Raw genomic sequence first — 6,198 nt, forward strand, 5'->3', positions numbered from 1 at the left:
CACGCACGCACACGCGCCCGGCGTGAGTTTTAAGTCACCGGGTCCGGGACACGAACCGCGGTCGACTACGTGGGAATCCAGCAACATAGCCATTACGCTAACTGCTGGTTCCCACAACGTGTATAATTCCTTACCGGTCTAGTTAACAATACAATAAAGTTATCTTTAATAGGTAATAATTCATTTCTTGATCCTATAAATTACTTGTGTCTCTATTTTTGTTGTTAATGTCTTTACTCAGACTCTACTCCTTCACTCACCTTCTTCCCACACTGTATCTGGTATTCACAACCACTTTCTATATTCTATGTCCTTTAGTCATTCAGTTTCAGCCATAGAGTACAGCCACTCAGTATATATTAAATGGAGACATACAATGTTGATCCTTCATAGCCTGGCTTGCTTCACTCAATAATAAATCTTCCATAGTCATCCATGTTCTGTCAAAAGCCAGAGTCTTGGGATAAGCAGTTAATATAATGGCTATGTCGCTGGACTCCCATGTAGTCAACCGCGGATTGAGCCTCAAACCTGGTAGCTTAAACTCATGCCGGGTGCGTGTGCGTGCATGCCCAAGATCCTGAGAAGAGAATGGAGGAGAATGGAGGAGAAGGGATTGCGGTGTGGCCATTCCCCCTGGGGTGTGATTTCTCACTTTCTGTCTCTCTGACTCTCTCTGTCTGTCTGGCGAGCACATGCACCCTAAGCAAAAACCTCTCAAAAAAAAAAAAAAAAAAAAAAACCAAGAGTCTTTATGTTTTTTATGGGGGGGGAGTATCCCATAGAGTATATTTGCCACACTTTTTCAATCCCTTCTGTTCATTGGTATTTGGGTTGGTTCCATGTCTTAGCAATTGTGAATAATGCCACAATAAATATCGATGTGAAAGCATTTTTCTGATTAAGAATTCTTCTGTCCTTTGGGTACATACCAAGGAGTGAGATTACTGGATCATACGGTAGCTCTATTTGTAGTTATTTGAGGAATCTCCAAATTGTTCTCCACAGTAGTTGGAACAATTTACATTCCCACCAGCAGTGTAGGAGAGTTCCCTTTTCACCAAACCCCTGCTAACACTCATCATTTTTTGTTTTTCTTTTTGTTTTTTAAATCTTAGTCATTCTGACTGGGGTTAGGTGGTATCTCATTGTTGCTTTGATCTGCATCTCCCTTACAATGAGGCATGTTGAGGATTTTTTCATATGCCTTTCGGCCATTCATATGTCATTCTTAGAGAGTGGGTTTTTCAACTCATTCTGCCATCTTCTAATAGGGTTGACATCTTTTTTTGGTACAGCTTCTTGAGGTCTATGTGTATTCTGGTTATCAGCAGATCTGAGACCCAGGTTTTTTTTGAGGGCTGTTGAGTCATGCTAATTACTATGTCTTCTCCCATGCAGAAATTTCTTAATCTGATATGATCCCACTTGTCTATTTTTGGGATTATTGGCTGTCCTTTGGGGATCTTAATAAGTCTTTGCCTACCCCAGTGTCTCCCAGAGTTTCCCCAGTGTTTTCCAGCAGCAATTTTATAGTTTGAGGTCTTAGGTTTAGATCTTTGATCCGCTCTGAGTTGATTTTTGTCAATGGAGAGAGGAAGGAGTTCAGATTCATCTTTCTGCAGGTGGATATTCAGTTTTTCCAGTACCATTTGCTAAATAGCTTTTCCTTTTTCCACTGGATTGACTGGTACCCTTTGTCAAACATCCGTTGGCTGTATGTTTGGGAGTTTATTTCTGGGGACTGTATTCTGTTTCATTGGTCCACCTGTCTGTTTCTGTGCCAATACCAGACTGTTTTGATTACCACCTATTTGTAGTATATTTTTGGATTAGAGAGTGAGATGCCACCCACTTTACTGATCTTGTACAGGATCGCTTTGGCAACATGAAGTCTTTTATGATTTTAGATAAATTATCTGATTGTTTTTTCTAGGTCTGTGAAGAATGTCTCTGGTACTTTGATTGAGATTGCATTAAATATGTAGATTAATTTGGGTAGAATTGCCATTTTGATGATATTAATTCCTCCAGTCCAGGAACATGAGATGTCCTTCCAAGTTTTATGTCATTTTTTTTCTTTTTTTCTTTTTTTTTGCTTCTTGGAGCTTTCCTTGTGGAAGTCTTTAACTTCCTAGGTATCTTATACTTTTTTGTGACTTGGTAAATGAAATTACTTTTTTCAATTCTATCTCAGTCTGCCTGCTGTTCATATATATAGAAATGCTATAAATTTCTGTATGTTGATTTTGTATCCTGCAACTTTACTGTATTTATGTATTACTTCCATGAATTTTTTCATGGATACCATTGGGTCTTCTGTGTATACAATCATCTTATCTGCAAATAGAGAGAATTTCACCTTTTCTTTTTCTATTTGAATTACTCTTATTTTATTCTCTTTTCTGACTGTGTTGGTGAGGACTTCCAGTACTATATTGAAAAGGAGTGGAGAAAGTGGGCATGCTTGTCTTGTACCTGTTTTTAGTAGAAAAACGTTCAGCTCTTCTCCATTCAGGTTGATGTTCACTGTGGGTTTTTCATAGATAGCTTTTATTGTGTTGAGAAATGACACTTTTAGCCGATTTTGCTGAGAATCTTGATCATAAAGGGATGTTGTATCTTATCAAATGCTTTTTCTGCATCAATTGATAAAATCATATGTTTTTAATCTTTCTTTCTGTTAATATGGTGTATTACATTTATGGTTTTCTGTATGTTGAACCAACCTTGCATCCCTGGGATAAAGCCTACCTGGTCATGATGTTTAATCTTTTTTATATATTGTTGGATACGATTTGCTAGTATTTTGTTGAGGATTTTTTAATCTATATTCATCAGAGATATTGATTTATAGTGTCCCTCTGCATACTGTTCTTATCTATTTTAAGGGTAAAGGTGATGGAGGCTTCATAGAGTGAATTTGGGAGAGTTTCACTCATTTGGATCTTTAGAAATAACTTGAGTAGAATGGGATTTTAACTCTTCTTTAAAATTTTTGCAGAACTCAGTGGTGGGCTGGGGCCTGAGCTGGAGCTGGGGCCAGGACCAGTGACTGGCCCTGCCTCAGCGTCACTTACAGGTCAGGGGACTGGAGATGGAACTGGACTCTGTTGGAGAGCTGGGGGATGTCCTGTCTGTTTGGAGGGAAGGACTCTGGGGTCGGGGGAGATGGGCTAGGGTCTGATCTGGAGCTGGGACCGGGGCCATTGACTGGCCCTGCCTCAGTGTCCCTTACAGGTCAGGGGACTGGAGATAGAACTCTTTTTATTTTATTTTATTTTTGTTTGTTTTTTAAAAAGATTTTTGCTATAGGGTGCTTATGCTCACTGGAGAGACACAGACAGAGAGACAGAAAGCAAGAAATCACTCCCTGGAGTAACGGTCTGGCCCCTTCTCCTCCATCCTTTTCTCAGGAATCTGGGTATACATGAGCACACACTCGGTGTGAATTTCAAGCCTCTGGGTCAGACACTTGAACCACAATTAGTCACACATGAGTCCACTGCTAAACCACAACACCTACTGGTCCCAGAAAATTATATATTAATACATACTTTCTTTTAAAAGAAATTTGGACTTTTCTCAATCTCTAGAATACTTAGAACATTTTCAGTAACTCAATTTACTACCTCACCCATATCAGAAATAAACATGTGTTTCACCATCCAGGTCTGAGACTGAAATCACAGTCGATCATTTGGGAGTCCAGGACCTTATCCACCATGCTCCCCGCTGGCTCTTCAAAATGTAATATTCCTTAAATAAATATATTCCTTAAATTGATCCACAGACCCAACACTTTCTTTATCAAAATAGCACTTGCCTTTTTGACATAAATTGACAAGATAATCGTGGGATCAGCAGCGTAATGGCTATGTTGCTGGACTCCCACGTAGTCGACCGCAGTTCGCATCCCAGACCTGGTGTCTTAAAACTCATGCTGGGTGCGTGTACGTTTGTGCCCAAGATCCTGAGAGGAGAACGGAGGAGAAGGGATTGTGGTGTGGCCATCCCCCCTGGGTGGTGATTTCTCACTTTCTGTCTCTCTGTCTCTCTCTGTCTGTCTGGCGAGCGCACACGCCCTATAGCAAAAACCTCTCAAAAAAAAATTGACAAGATAGTCTTGAAATTTATATAACTATAAAAGTTTCCATGATTAGCCAAGGAAATAATTTTAAAAAACATAATTGGAAGACTCATACATCTTGATTCTAAAACTTGTTGCAAAACTACATTAATTAGTGGAATCAGGGTGTGATAATGTCAAAAAGATAGATACATACACTAATAAAATAGAATTGAGAACACAGAATATTTACTCAATTGACTTTTGAAAAGTATTAAAAACAATTCAATAAAAGATGGTCTTTTCAACAAACTGCTAAAAGAACCAGAAATTCACCTCCAAAAAAAAGGCATTAGGCAACTCCTTACACATTTATTAATATTTGCTCAATATCAAACAATTAAATGTAAGAACTAAAACTGTCAAAACACTTTGGATGAAACCATATGTTAGTGGCCATATATTAATTAATATTTTCTTAGATATGAGACTAAAATCATAGTCAACCATAAAAGTAGGTCATTTTCACTTGATTCAAATTACCATTCATTCCCCAAATGACATAATCATTAAAACGAAAAGACAATACACAACATAGGAGAAAAATATTGCAAATCATACATCTAATAAGATATTTATATTTAGAAAATAGAAATAATTCTTAAAACTAGACAGACAACTATATTTAAAAATGAACATTTATGCTATAATGTTTATCATTTCTTTTCTCCTGGGATTTTTTTTGAGAATTTTTTTTTTTTGCTGTTTTTCTAGTTCTCTGAGATGTGTCATTAGGTTGTCTATTTGTAATTTTCTTTTTCTTTTTCTTGTGAGCACTAATTGCTGTGAATTTCCCTCTTATGACTCCTTTTGCTGTGTCCCATAAAACTCGTGTATTCATTACCCTTGGTTTGAAGAAATCTTTTGCTTTCAGTTTTAATTTTTTTCAATGATTGTGAAGTTATTGAAGAGTAGGTTGTTTAGTTTCCATGTGTCTGCGTGAAAGTAAACAAGCTGAAAATTTCAATAACAAATACATATTAATGAATATTATATATTGTGAATGTAAACATTGGTGAAAGGATAACATTATTAAATGTAGTGATACCATTAAATTCAGTATTCAGAACAACTTAAATAATAATGGTTATATAAAATATTACAAAACTGAAAAATGTTGAGGGATAGCTAGTGTATTTATTAAACAAATATTTATTGAATATTCACTGTTGAACAGATGTGATTCTGGGTAGAAGAATTAAAAGAAATAGAATAAAATAGAATTTTGTTTTATTTTTCCAGTATTTAAGCAATAACTGCATGAAGACAAACCATATTGGATAATATTTAGACCTATGGAGATGAAAGAAAGTGATATATAAGGAAGTATTTAAGAGTCACAACTATTCGATGAGAAGATTCGTCATGGCACCTGCAAACTAGTCATTTCAGGGTACAAGAGAAATGAAGATTTCCTACTGATAATTCAGCCTCCAGCAAACAAGCTAGAGTGGTAGGGAGCTCCTAGCCTTCTTCTATCTCTGTCTCTGTGTCTCTGTGTCTGTCTCCCCCTGCTTCTGTCTTCTCATTTTTTGGGTAATTTTTCCTTCTTAAAACTTTTTTAAAGGTAAAGTTTTCTCTTACTCTCAGCTTCGCCTTTTGTTTTAAGAACCCCCTCTGCCCCTCTCACCCAGGCAGGAGAGGCCAGAGGCAGGCCTTCAGGAGAAGATTCATCATGGCACCTGTCAACTAGTCATTTCTATTTTGTGCTTTTTTAAAAAAGAAAAAAAATTACAATTTTTTTAAGATTTTTTTTCCTTCTTTTTTTTTTCTGTTTCTTTGTTGTTGTTTCTCTTTTTTTGTTTTCTTTTTTCTTATCTCTCCACTCCTCAATATCCATTTACTGTGTTTCTAGATTGATCTAAGGACACTGTAGCTAAACATCCAAATACTATTAGGGTTAGCATATTCTTCATTATCTTGGCAAAGAGATTCCAGATCGCCTCTCTCTGCTTGCTTCTGAATGTTCAGATTGAACTTCAAAAATTAGGAAGAAATGCACCATCCATCAGATGACAAGAAATCACTACAGGATCACAAGAAATATGGGAAAGTAAGAAAATACCTCT

The sequence above is a fragment of the Tupaia chinensis genome, unplaced genomic scaffold (assembly GCF_000334495.1).
Source record: "Tupaia chinensis unplaced genomic scaffold, TupChi_1.0 Scaffold143566_1, whole genome shotgun sequence".
Taxonomy (NCBI): domain Eukaryota; kingdom Metazoa; phylum Chordata; class Mammalia; order Scandentia; family Tupaiidae; genus Tupaia; species Tupaia belangeri.